The 14,601-nt window shown below is 39.1% G+C and overlaps 1 long non-coding RNA gene across 1 annotated transcript in view; it reads right to left on the reverse strand.

The window, feature by feature from the left end:
• The window catches only part of LOC112485004, a 40,546-nt gene extending 37,322 nt beyond the window's left edge, over nucleotides 1-3,224 (reverse strand). The window contains exon 1 of the long non-coding RNA XR_003048331.1: nucleotides 3,170-3,224. This is a non-coding gene — a long non-coding RNA (uncharacterized LOC112485004). The remainder of the gene's footprint in view (nucleotides 1-3,169) is intronic.
• Between the last annotated feature and the right edge of the window lie 11,377 nt (nucleotides 3,225-14,601).

Raw genomic sequence — 14,601 nt, forward strand, 5'->3', positions numbered from 1 at the left:
GGGTTTTGGGAACTGGATAACCACAAGCAGAAAATGAAACTGGACCCTATTTTACATTACTCACAAAAATTAACTCAAAATGGATCAAAGACTTAAACATAAGCCCTAATACCATAAAGCTCCTAGGGGGGCGAAAAAAAAAAAAAACATGGGAAAGAATCTCCTTGACATTGTCCTCAACAATAATTTTCTGGATATAATACCAAAGTACAAATAGCAGAAACAAAAAATCAACATATGGAGCTATATCAAACTGAAAAGCTTCTGCACAGCAAAAGAAACAATCAACAAAATGAAAACCTACAAAGTGGAAAAAATATGTTCGCAAACCATGTATCAGATAAGGGGTTAACATCCAAAATATATAAATATATAAATATTGTATCATACAGCACAACAGCAAAAATATAAATAATGCAATTAAAATATGGGCAGAGGAAATGAATAAACATTTTTTCAAAGAAGACAGCCAAATGGCTAACAGGACATGAAAAGGTGCTCAATGTCACTAATCAGGGAAATGCAAATTGAAATCACAAAGAGGTACCATCCCATTCCTATTAGAATAGCTATTTCAAAAAGGCAAGTGATAACAACTGCTTGTGAGGATGTGAGAAAAGGAGACCTTTGTGACTGCTGCCGAAAAAGCAAACTGGTATGGCCACTGTGGAAAACAGTGTGGACATTCCTCAAAAAATTAAAAATAGAACTTCCAATATGATCCAGCAATTCTACTTTTGGGTATTCATCCAAAGGAAATGAAATCAGTATTTCAAAAAGATATTAAAAAAATATTTTAAAAAAGATATCAGCACCCACATGGTTATGGCAACATTATTTACAATAGCCAAGATATGGAAACAACCTAAGTGTCTATTGATGGACGAATGGTTTTTAAATGTGATACACACACACACACACAGATATAATTCGGCCATGAAAAAGGAGGAAATTGTGCAATCTGCAACAACAGGGATAAACTTTGAGGGCATTATGCCAGGTGAAATAAGTCAGAGCAAAAACAAATACTATATGATCTCACTTATATGTAGTATCAAAAAAAATCTAACTCATAGAATCAGAGAACAGATTGGTGCTTGCCAGAGGCAGAGTGTGGGGGAGTGGGGTGTGAGTAAATGGGTAAAGGTGGTCAAAAGGTACAAACTTCCAGTTATACAATAAGTAAGTCCTGGGAATGTAATGTTCAGCATGGTGATTAGTTAACAATACTGTATTGTATATTTGAAAGCTGCTAAGAAATTAAATCTTAAAAGTCTCATAAGAAAAACATTCTATCTATATGAGGTAACAGATGTTAACTAAACTTATTGTGGTAATCAATTCACAACATATACATATACCAAACCATTATGTTGTACAGCTAAAACTAATGCCATGTTATATGTCAATTATATCTCATTTAAAAAGAACATATTTCCTTTCTTCTGCTTACTTTGGGTTTAATGTGCTCCTTAAGTTTCTTAAGGTGGAAACTGGGGTCATTAATTTGAAATTTTTCTTCTTTTCTAATACAAGCATTTAGTGCTATAAATTTCCTTCTACATATTGTTTTAGTGGCATCCCACTAATTTGATATTTTGGTTGCATTTTCATTCAGTTCAAAATATTTTCTAAGTTCCCTTTTGATTTCTTCTCTGATCCATGGGCTATTTAAGTGTATTATTTCATTGCCAAATATTTGGGAATTTTTCAACAATTTTCCTGTTGTTGATTTTTAATTTAATTCCATTGTAATTAAAGAACATGCTTTGTATGACTTGAATCCTTTTAAATTTACTGGGACTGGTTTTATGGCCCAGCATATGGTCTATCTTGACTTTCCATTTGTACATTATAAAAACAAACCATAGGAATTTATGAGGTGTCAGTGTGTAAGTAATGGGCCCTCCTCCATCACTCCCTCAGGCCACCATGTCAGTCCAACAACACCCAACAGGAAAAGAGAGCCGGCATGCACTCAGTGCTTACACTGTGAGTTCTAAACTACCCTCTCCAGTCGGTTCTATACAATAGATTGTGTCCTACATCTCAAACACCTAGCTACAGACACATCCACTTATCCTCCCATTTTCTCTTCATCTTGCCCTTTAAGTAAACACAATGCCCTTTTACCTGGCCCTGTAGGCTGGAACCAAACAAAATGGAAAGGAATTCTCTATTAGAAGTTTTCTACTGTAGTTGTGAATTCTTTATAGTCAACTAAGCAAATGTTGGTCGAGCAAGTTTATACTGTGTACAAGGTCTGGTTCTGAGCTTATGGTTAATGTTGGGCCAATAAACAGGGATTGGTGTATTCAGAGAGGGTCAAATTGAGGGGAAGAGGAAAAAGGAAAGATTCAGTGTTGATGACAAGAGGAGCCCAACTTCCACAAAAGGGAAACCCACATTCTCTCAAGAAGATCATAGCAGGGGGTCAATCACCTGTGTTTTGGGTCAAAGCAGTCCCCTGGTAGATAGGAATTCTAAGTCTTCCCCACAGAACAACCTTAGAGATCTCCTTATCACTTTGATCACATTAAGTCAGCTAAAATTCTGCTCATCTTTAACTTATCTCAAGATTATTCAGTAGAATTGATACACAAAGAGCAAATACTCCTAAGTTAACCTCTTAGCAGTGGTTCTACGCCTTGGAAGTGGGACTGTTTAGAAGCAGTCACGTGCCACTACATGACAAGTTCATATGGCGTCAGTCCCTGAAGTTCAAGCCAAAAAACCACAGGGGTCTGGAGCAAGCGTAGCACACTAGAAACATCACCATGCTTTGTTTATAGGTCAGAACATCAAGTATTTAGCTGTCCCAGAACCAGCACAGAGTAATTACACTATTTCTCTCCATTTTCCATTATGCTTTCTTCGTGGTCTGGGGATCAGAAGAGTCCTTGACATGCCTAAGGGAATGGGGATCCCATTACATTCAGATAAACCCTTTTATCTGATTGGAAAAGATTAAAGTAACACAATGTCCTCTTAGAGCTTGGCTCTGGAGCCAAATGAGACTTGAGAGTGAGTCCTGCTTCCTGAGTGCCCATTAGAAAACCATCAAGTCATCCTCCTAGCCAAAAATTGCTCACACCAGCTGATGCTCCTCTTTACTACTTATGTAGTTGTTTCTCAGTAGCTAATAGTATAAGAAGGCTTAAAGGCATACCTTGGAGGGTTTGGTTCCAGACCGCCATAATGAAGTGAGTTGTAATCTTTGCTTGTTGAGGGTCTTGCCTTCAATTTGTAAAAAACGCAACATCTGTGAAGCACAAAAAAGCAATGCTCAGTAAAAAGAGGTATGCCTATATATTATTCAATTCTACCTTCCTCTCTGTCTACGAAATATTCTATGAGAATGAAGAATTCGCTCAGAACTCAAACAAAACTGCAAATGTCTCTCTCCCTATGCAACACTGCATGTTCTGTTCCAGAGAAATACTTATTATAACCAGATTTCGACAAGCCAGCTTCTGGTTTATTTCCATTAGCAGAATAATGGAGAACATCACTGAATACCAGCTTTCTACGTCAAATTTTTAAACAGCAAGGATATTTATACATGTTGATTTTAAAAAATTGGCATGGCCTCTGTTATGTGAAAGAGGAAAATATTATGGGAGTCAGGAAGTCTAGAAGATGGAGAAAGAGTTCACTAATAGGACCTATAAAGAAGTGCATTTCTTAACAAAAATCTTGGCAATCATCCATCCATTGGTACCACTGATTTTGGCATAATATTTGCAGCCATGGGTTAATGCACAAAATAATCAGCATAGTAATGTTGTCAGGACACAAAAAGGAAGCAGTCCAGAAATAGGCCCCACTTGTTTATTTAAGAGCATTTTTTTATTTTTTAATACATAAGAAACTGTTAACAACAGTTACCTCTAGGAAATAGCACTAGATTAGACAAATGTATATTAAAAGAAGGGACATGTTTATTTTTCATTTTATAAACTTCTGAGCTGCTTAATGCTGACTATGAATTACTTTACTTAGTAAAATAGCAATAAGGTAGAGCTGTTAAGTTTTAAAATCATAAAGACCTATAAATTAAGTGATGCCAGTAAGTCATTTGCGTGTGAAGAGAGTTACATTAACGTGTATATTTGTACATATATATTTACATATACACCTGAAAGCACAAAAAATATCTGTAAAAACACACCATAACCCAGGGATGAGAGTAGGAGGAACAAGGTAATATTTAACGTTCTTCATTATTTGGTTTTTTGACTTACCTCCGGGGATGAGAGTAGGAGGAACAAGGTAATATTTAACATTCTTCATTATTTGGTTTTTTGCAAATGTATTCACTTATGTGCTACTTAATAGTTAATATTATTTAAACCAGTAAACATTTAATGCTGGCGTAATATTTAAACCAGTAAAAAGGGGAGAATTTTTATAAAATCTTTTTTCCCCTATTTTGGAAGTTCTCCTCCTCCTTCTGGTAACAGCACTCTGAGGGACTGCTCTGACCACATTTTATCTGATTCAATCACAGGGACTACCCCCCAACACACACACACCTGAGTCAAGGTCAGGGGTGGGCACATGACCCAAGGTAGGCCAATCAGTTATCTCTCTCAGGAATTTGAATCATGAGCAGAAACACATGGGGACTCTGGAGGCATTTATAAATGAGTCATACTAAGACAGCATCTTAAAAGGCATCCCACGTGTTTGAGGCTATTAACCAATACATTTCCTGGGCTCCTGTCCTTCTGAGTTCTGGCTTTTCAATTCTTTCTTTATGTGTCCTTCCAATAAATTCCATTTTTGAAAACAAAACGAATGGAAAGAGGGAGTAACAAATTTATTGAAAACAATAATGAACTCAGGACTGATCACATGGAGTTCATGTTTCCTCTAAGACATTCAGATGGAAATGTCTAATATATTATTGGAAATATGGGTTTGGAACTCAGTAGAGAATAAGAATCGGTGGCACAGACTTAAGAGGTATGAGAATTCTAACCAAAGTATGTGATCCAAGAGAGACAACAGAGTCAAGGATGGGGCTGTGGGAAACACCACCATTTGAGGAAGGAGGGAAGAGTATCAGACACTGTCATTTGCCCACCATAATTGTGTCTAGTGAGGCCTGCCATCCTCAGTACTTCTGAGATCAACTGGGTATTGTCACATGGTTGCAATGGGACTGCACATGTATGATACCTAGTCATTATCATATAACATATAGACAGAGTAGCCAGGTGACTGAATAAGAAATCGCACACAGGACAAGATGTTAGATCCTGATAGTGTGGACTGTGTAGGGAGCTTTTGTATCCATTTAAGGTAAAACAGCATATGAGGTGCTCAGTGACCCCTTTTCATGACATAACAATCCACATTCCATGACAAAGAGTTGGGGTCCTTGAGAGAAACAATAGCAGAGCACTGATGTTTTCCTTCGGAGGTCCCATCTAAGGCACTTGACATCTGGTGATACAGCACACCTGCCAATTAACACTAGCAAAGACCCCCAGGTGGAGCAGAACACACAACTTTTTTGCTAAAATATGCCATATTAAATCAGAGGTCTAAAAATAATAAATAAACTGGCATTTAATCAATCAATCAATCAATCAGCGGTCATAAACTGATGCTCACCAAGCCCAGTTCAGTTTTAACTGCACATTGGAATCACGTGGAACATTAGAAAATACTCATGACTCACCCTGCCTCCTAAGATTCTGATTTAATTGGCCAGACGTGTGCCTTGGACTTTTAAAAGCTCCCCAGGTGATCCTATGAATAGCCAAGGTTTAGAACCACTGAATGAGCCCATAAATATGTTTTGTGTGACCTGTATTACAGTGGCCTGTACAGTATATTTAAATTTTGAAGTTATTTTCCAATAATTAAAAATTAGTCAATTTCATATACCCAAAATCATCCAGATTTCAGGCTTTCATTGGAATATCTGTACACAGTAGGCCTACCTTCCCACAGGACACTATTCAACTGTGCTGAGTTGCAGCCATACCTGATATAAACATTTTCTCCGCACTCCACAATCCTCCTCCACTCATCCCACTATCACCACTACAGGGCGATGACAGTTGCTGCTTATCTTCCTACTTACACTGTGGCTTTCTTTATATCAGTGTGAAGAGAACTGAAATACTAGTGCTTATCACTGTGTCTCTAACAGAAGCAGGAAAGCAAAAGGCAGTCCAAGACAGCCATCTGTTTCATAGGGCCTGCCACTCATTTACAGTACTTGCCTGTTCCCTACAGCATTTGGGTGTGTGCCCTTGGTTTAAATCTAACCACATTTTCCCAGCAGGAGTACCAAAATGCCTCACAGCCTATAGAGCAAAGAGCTGAGAAATGAGAGCTCCCAAATCTAATTATCTCAATAATTAGATGACTCTCTAATACAACAGAAAGCTGCATAAAAACAGTGAGAAAAGAAGGGGGCACACAATAGCACCAGAGACTGACTTCCAAAATTAAGGAAATGCAAGAAGTTTGAGAATTTGTATTCATCATAAGGGAATGCCTAGAGTCAAAAAAAAAAAAAAAAAAGATTATAACCTTAGGGGTGGATTGCTACTTTGCTCCCTAGAGAGTTGAGAATCAATTCAGCCAACCTTGATTCTATTTGAGAACCCTCATTCCTCATTTTAAACCCATCAGCATTGATACTTTCCTCATCCATCCTCTGGATCTGTGCACTTTATTGACTGCAAATTCATGCACATGTAACTTTTGACATTTTCACTGTGCAAATAAAGAACCCAGGTCCCTGTAGCTGCCCACAGACTGTACAGCGAGCATTTCACAAGCAGCAGTGCAGAGCCATCTACACCCACGGCGAGGTGGCCCTGTCAACACCAGGATTGTTCCCTCTGCCTGCTATACTCTTTTCTCCCTGCCCTCCTTAGTACAGTGAACTCATGTCTCAAGTCTCAAGGACTCATGCCCTCACCACCCTCCACCTAAAGACTGGGCTACTCCCATGTGTTCCTATAGCACCCTATAATTACCCTATCAGAGCACTTATGTGGCCTTTGTAAATGCTTTTAAATTCTCTCTTCTCACAAAAACCAACTGAAAATGAATTAAAGACTTAAATATAAGACCTGAAACTAAGACCTGAAACTCCTAAAAGAAAACATAGGTGAAAAGCTTCATGACATTGGCCTTGGCAATGATTTCTTGACTATGACACCAAAAAGCACAAGCAACAAAAGAAAAAATAGACAAGCGTAGCTATATAAAACTAAAAAGTTTCTGCATAAGAAAGGAAACAATCAACAGAGTGAAAGGTGACCTATGAAATGGAAGAAAACATTTGCAAACCATATGTCTGCTAAGGGGTTAATATCCAAAATATATAAGAAACTCCTATAACTCAATAGCAAAAAACCAAATAACTCAATTAAAAATAGACAAAAGATTTGAATATTTCTCCAAAGAAGACAACAAATGGCCAATAAATATATAAAAAGATATTCAACATCACTAATCAAGGAAATGGAAATCAAAACCACATAAGATGATATATCACCTTCTGCCTGGTAGGATGGCTATTATCAAAAAGGTCAAAAGATAACAAGTGTTGATGAGGATATAGAGAAAAGGGAACCCTTTTACACTGTCGGCGAGAATATAAAACGATACAGCCTCTATGAAAAACAGTATGGAGCTTCCTCAAAAATTAAAAGTAGAATTTCTATATAATTCGGCAATCCCACTTCTGGATACATATCAAAAAAATTAAAACCAGAATCTTGAAAAGATATATGCACTTTCATGTTTATTGTGACATTATTCACAATAGCCAAGATATGGAAACAACCTAAATATCCATCAATAAATGGATAAAGAAAATGTGGTATATGCATATAATAGAATACTATTCAGCCTTAAAAAAGTAGGAAATCCTGCCATATGTGAAAACATTGTGTACCTGAAAAGCATTATGCTAAGTGAAATAATTCAGTCACAGAAGGACAAATACATTATGATTCCACTTATATGAGGTATCTAAAATAGTCAAACTCATAAAAATAGAGTAGAATGGTGGTTGCCAGGGGATGGAGGGAGCGAGAAATGAGAAGTTGCTGTTCAATGGGTATACAGTTTCAGTTTGGAAGATAAAAAAAGTTCTAGCTATCTGCTATAGAACACTTCCTATAGTTAACAATACTGTAGCACTATATACTTAAAATTTGTTGAGAGTAGATCTCATGTTAAATGTCCTTGCAATTTAAAAAAAAATTATCTCTCTCCTGCACAAGACTATGGAACTCCATGAGCACATTTTCTTTATCAATCTTTCGCACCGCTATATCATCAGCAACCATGGTGCCTGGAGCTACAGAAGCTCAATGAATATGGATGGATGAGTGGATGAGTAAAAGAATAAATGAGGCAAACATAAAAATGGAAAAAAGAACATGAGTGAGATGGAAGAATTGGAGACTGTAATCAGAAAGTAAGATCCTGAAGCTGAAGATACCTGAGGAAGAACAATTTAAGATAACAATAAAGTCTAGAGTATAAACATAGGTATTGGGTGGAGTCTGGCCTAGAAAACAAAACCTAGGCCAGACAATTCATAGAGAAATTTTAATACAAGGGATTCACTGCTAAAGAGATAGAAGAGCCAAAAGAGTTACCAGGGAGAAATGAGATGACAACATCAAGATTAGGAAATGCAGAAAGTTATGTTGTCACAACTACAAGTAGGTGGATAAAAGGAGAAAAGATGTCGCCAGAGCCCAGGACCAGAGGCTGACCAGGGTGGCCTGCAGGCCAAGAGGTGGAACCATAGAGGAAACCCAATCAGTGCTAGAGACGACTTCTTAAAGGATGGGACAGGGCGAGAAGGGTAAGAACTGCCTGGCTTCTCTCTTCCACCCACCCTCCATTTTCCCACAAAATGGTTCTCATTGGCTGAATTTATTATGAAGCTAATCGGCAATGGAGTTTGGGAAATGTGATTTGCAAAGATCAGCTTTCCTGCAACACAGAGAAAACTAGGCCAGGAATGAAGAATGGTTCTAAGAGCAAATAGGCCGATAAGCAACCCAACGTGGGAAGGGCTTCCTGAAGCTGTATGTGAATGGTGGCAGAGAGAAGATCCCAGGAACTATGAAACTGGAGAGTGTGACAGATAGAACATCCCAGTATATATTGGAGCCACTATTTGACACTCCAGGAGTGAAATACAAGGAAGACTGTGGCCCGGGGCCAAAGAGCTCAATGAATGTCACTATTTAGAAATGACTCGGAGGACAAGAGATAAAATGAGAAAGGAAAAAGAGTGTTAGTGTTATGTCTAAAGCCTGGTCTGGAAAAAGCAAAGGAAGCAGAATAACATGACAGCTTAAAGACTCAAGTGTGAGTCCCAGTGCAGGCACTTACTAGCTGGAGGATTTGGGCAAGTGAATTGGCCTCTGAGCCTTGGTCTGTAAAATGAAGATAATAACAATAATAACCCTTACTATGGCTGTTGGGAGAATTAAATGAGATAGTATACATAAAGCACTTAGCACAGTGCCTAGCGATGGTAGTTGTACCAGAGAGCACATTCAGTCTACACTCTCAACTCTAGAGCATTGAAGAAAAGGCTTCCTCTGAGGTTCTGGGTCAGGGTCTCTCATGAGGTTGTAGTTTGTTGACAAGCCTCATTTCCTCACTGGCTTTTGGTTGAACATCTCACCTCCTGGCCATGCGGACCTCCCCAAATGCCGCCCAAGGGTCCTCACAGCATGGCAACCAGCTTCCTCCCACCCAGAGGGAGTGATCTGAGAGCCCAAGAAGGAAGCCAGCCTCCTACAATCTAATCTTGGGTGTGACATACCACCATTTCTGCCACATACTATTGGTCACGCAGACCAACCCTGGCACAATGTGAGACAGGACTACACAGGGGTGGAGGCCATGTGGAGCTGGCTACCACATTTCCTCTCTTCCTTGCTTTATTTTTCTCCAGACCACCTCTCACCAACTAACACATTAACTTATTTCATGCACATGTAACTTTTGACATTTTCACTGTGCAAATAAAGAACCCAGGTCCCTGTAGCTGCCCACAGACTGTACAGCGAGCATTTCACAAGCAGCAGTGCAGAGCCATCTACACCCACGGCGAGGTGGCCCTGTCAACACCAGGATTGTTCCCTCTGCCTGCTATACTCTTTTCTCCCTGCCCTCCTTAGTACAGTGAACTCATGTCTCAAGTCTCAAGGACTCATGCCCTCACCACCCTCCACCTAAAGACTGGGCTACTCCCATGTGTTCCTATAGCACCCTATAATTACCCTATCAGAGCACTTATGTGGCCTTTGTAAATGCTTTTAAATTCTCTCTTCTCACAAAAACCAACTGAAAATGAATTAAAGACTTAAATATAAGACCTGAAACTAAGACCTGAAACTCCTAAAAGAAAACATAGGTGAAAAGCTTCATGACATTGGCCTTGGCAATGATTTCTTGACTATGACACCAAAAAGCACAAGCAACAAAAGAAAAAATAGACAAGCGTAGCTATATAAAACTAAAAAGTTTCTGCATAAGAAAGGAAACAATCAACAGAGTGAAAGGTGACCTATGAAATGGAAGAAAACATTTGCAAACCATATGTCTGCTAAGGGGTTAATATCCAAAATATATAAGAAACTCCTATAACTCAATAGCAAAAAACCAAATAACTCAATTAAAAATAGACAAAAGATTTGAATATTTCTCCAAAGAAGACAACAAATGGCCAATAAATATATAAAAAGATATTCAACATCACTAATCAAGGAAATGGAAATCAAAACCACATAAGATGATATATCACCTTCTGCCTGGTAGGATGGCTATTATCAAAAAGGTCAAAAGATAACAAGTGTTGATGAGGATATAGAGAAAAGGGAACCCTTTTACACTGTCGGCGAGAATATAAAACGATACAGCCTCTATGAAAAACAGTATGGAGCTTCCTCAAAAATTAAAAGTAGAATTTCTATATAATTCGGCAATCCCACTTCTGGATACATATCAAAAAAATTAAAACCAGAATCTTGAAAAGATATATGCACTTTCATGTTTATTGTGACATTATTCACAATAGCCAAGATATGGAAACAACCTAAATATCCATCAATAAATGGATAAAGAAAATGTGGTATATGCATATAATAGAATACTATTCAGCCTTAAAAAAGTAGGAAATCCTGCCATATGTGAAAACATTGTGTACCTGAAAAGCATTATGCTAAGTGAAATAATTCAGTCACAGAAGGACAAATACATTATGATTCCACTTATATGAGGTATCTAAAATAGTCAAACTCATAAAAATAGAGTAGAATGGTGGTTGCCAGGGGATGGAGGGAGCGAGAAATGAGAAGTTGCTGTTCAATGGGTATACAGTTTCAGTTTGGAAGATAAAAAAAGTTCTAGCTATCTGCTATAGAACACTTCCTATAGTTAACAATACTGTAGCACTATATACTTAAAATTTGTTGAGAGTAGATCTCATGTTAAATGTCCTTGCAATTTAAAAAAAAATTATCTCTCTCCTGCACAAGACTATGGAACTCCATGAGCACATTTTCTTTATCAATCTTTCGCACCGCTATATCATCAGCAACCATGGTGCCTGGAGCTACAGAAGCTCAATGAATATGGATGGATGAGTGGATGAGTAAAAGAATAAATGAGGCAAACATAAAAATGGAAAAAAGAACATGAGTGAGATGGAAGAATTGGAGACTGTAATCAGAAAGTAAGATCCTGAAGCTGAAGATACCTGAGGAAGAACAATTTAAGATAACAATAAAGTCTAGAGTATAAACATAGGTATTGGGTGGAGTCTGGCCTAGAAAACAAAACCTAGGCCAGACAATTCATAGAGAAATTTTAATACAAGGGATTCACTGCTAAAGAGATAGAAGAGCCAAAAGAGTTACCAGGGAGAAATGAGATGACAACATCAAGATTAGGAAATGCAGAAAGTTATGTTGTCACAACTACAAGTAGGTGGATAAAAGGAGAAAAGATGTCGCCAGAGCCCAGGACCAGAGGCTGACCAGGGTGGCCTGCAGGACAAGAGGTGGAACCATAGAGGAAACCCAATCAGTGCTAGAGACGACTTCTGAAAGGATGGGACAGGGCGAGAAGAAGGGTAAGAACTGCCTGGCTTCTCTCTTCCACCCACCCTCCATTTTCCCACAAAATGGTTCTCATTGGCTGAATTTATTATGAAGCTAATCGGCAATGGAGTTTGGGAAATGTGATTTGCAAAGATCAGCTTTCCTGCAACACAGAGAAAACTAGGCCAGGAATGAAGAATGGTTCTAAGAGCAAATAGGCCGATAAGCAACCCAACGTGGGAAGGGCTTCCTGAAGCTGTATGTGAATGGTGGCAGAGAGAAGATCCCAGGAACTATGAAACTGGAGAGTGTGACAGATAGAACATCCCAGTATATATTGGAGCCACTATTTGACACTCCAGGAGTGAAATACAAGGAAGACTGTGGCCCGGGGCCAAAGAGCTCAATGAATGTCACTATTTAGAAATGACTCGGAGGACAAGAGATAAAATGAGAAAGGAAAAAGAGTGTTAGTGTTATGTCTAAAGCCTGGTCTGGAAAAAGCAAAGGAAGCAGAATAACATGACAGCTTAAAGACTCAAGTGTGAGTCCCAGTGCAGGCACTTACTAGCTGGAGGATTTGGGCAAGTGAATTGGCCTCTGAGCCTTGGTCTGTAAAATGAAGATAATAACAATAATAACCCTTACTATGGCTGTTGGGAGAATTAAATGAGATAGTATACATAAAGCACTTAGCACAGTGCCTAGCGATGGTAGTTGTACCAGAGAGCACATTCAGTCTACACTCTCAACTCTAGAGCATTGAAGAAAAGGCTTCCTCTGAGGTTCTGGGTCAGGGTCTCTCATGAGGTTGTAGTTTGTTGACAAGCCTCATTTCCTCACTGGCTTTTGGTTGAACATCTCACCTCCTGGCCATGCGGACCTCCCCAAATGCCGCCCAAGGGTCCTCACAGCATGGCAACCAGCTTCCTCCCACCCAGAGGGAGTGATCTGAGAGCCCAAGAAGGAAGCCAGCCTCCTACAATCTAATCTTGGGTGTGACATACCACCATTTCTGCCACATACTATTGGTCACGCAGACCAACCCTGGCACAATGTGAGACAGGACTACACAGGGGTGGAGGCCATGTGGAGCTGGCTACCACATTTCCTCTCTTCCTTGCTTTATTTTTCTCCAGACCACCTCTCACCAACTAACACATTAACTTATTTTGTTTACCCTCAGTCTCCCCACAAAAGAAGAAAGGGATGTTTTTGCTTCTTTTGTTCTCTGATGTATCATCAGTACCTAGAGTCATGCCTGGCAGAGAGTAGGGCTTTATTAAATATTTATTAAATATTTGTTTATTAAACATTTCTGTAAGAAACAAGCCTGGGTTCCTCCCAGAACATAGCTCATAAGTACTGTCCCCACTATAAAAAAAAAATTATTATATTTGATTCTCACAATTTATGAGGAAAACAGGATAGCATTTTTATCCTACATACTCTGGCACTCTTGATTGCCTACAGCAGAGGAGAGAGAGTAAGGAGGGCCCAGAGTGCAGGCAGAAAGCAGTGGAGGGGTTCACAACTGCCACTGGGTTAGGAGGAGAGGAGAGAGCTGGCACACTTGGTGGCCAAGGGTAAAAAAAGGGGTAACTCCACTCTCCTCTCTTCACCTAACTCTCATAAAGACCACCCACTCCTCTCCCTGCCCAGAGTGGTGAGGTGAGGTGCCCAGACCCAGTGTGGGAACCTGGCTTCTCAGTGCTCGGAACCAACCTGCAGTCCCCTGAAGCACAAACGTGGATGATTGTGATCCACCCATTGAAGTGGTCCCAAGGTGTTTTCTGCCCTCTGGGGCCACGGATGTATGAACATGCCTCATAAAAGGCAGCATGAGGCCAACTATGTGACTTGAGTTTTGCATATGTAGCTTCATTTTATCCTCAGGCAAACCTCTGAGGTAAAAGTGTATTTGCTCAGTTTTACAGATGAAGAAACTGAAACTCAGAGAGATTTTTAAAAACAGACCAAAAACACACAGCATGGGGCAGGGCAGGGATTTGAACACTGTTAATAACATTTATTTAAAACTTGGAAGGCAGAAAGGTGGCTTTGGGTATTCAATTCAAAGTTATACTAGAAAAATGGTTCTCAACTGGGGACAATTTTGCCCACGCCACAGTGGACATTTGACAATGCCTGGAAACATTTTCAATTGTCACAAGTGGATGGAGGAGCCGATACTACTGCCATCTAGTGGGTAGAGGCCAGGGATGTGGCTGAACATCTATACTGCATGTGACAGCTCCCAAAATAAAGAGTTGTCCTGTCCACAATGATAATATTGCCACTGTTGAGAAACTCTGCTCTAGGACAATATGACTATGTTTGATTATTATTTTATATTAATTAGGCCTCAAGAATTTCATCTTGTAGAAAACTGATAAGATGCAAATGATTGTTGTCTAAGAAGGTAAACTCAAAGATTATAGTTATATAGACCCGAAGGACACTAACCAGTTGTGTATCTAACTTAGCAATC

The sequence above is a fragment of the Pteropus alecto genome, unplaced genomic scaffold (assembly GCF_000325575.1).
Source record: "Pteropus alecto unplaced genomic scaffold, ASM32557v1 scaffold95, whole genome shotgun sequence".
Lineage (NCBI taxonomy): Eukaryota > Metazoa > Chordata > Mammalia > Chiroptera > Pteropodidae > Pteropus > Pteropus alecto.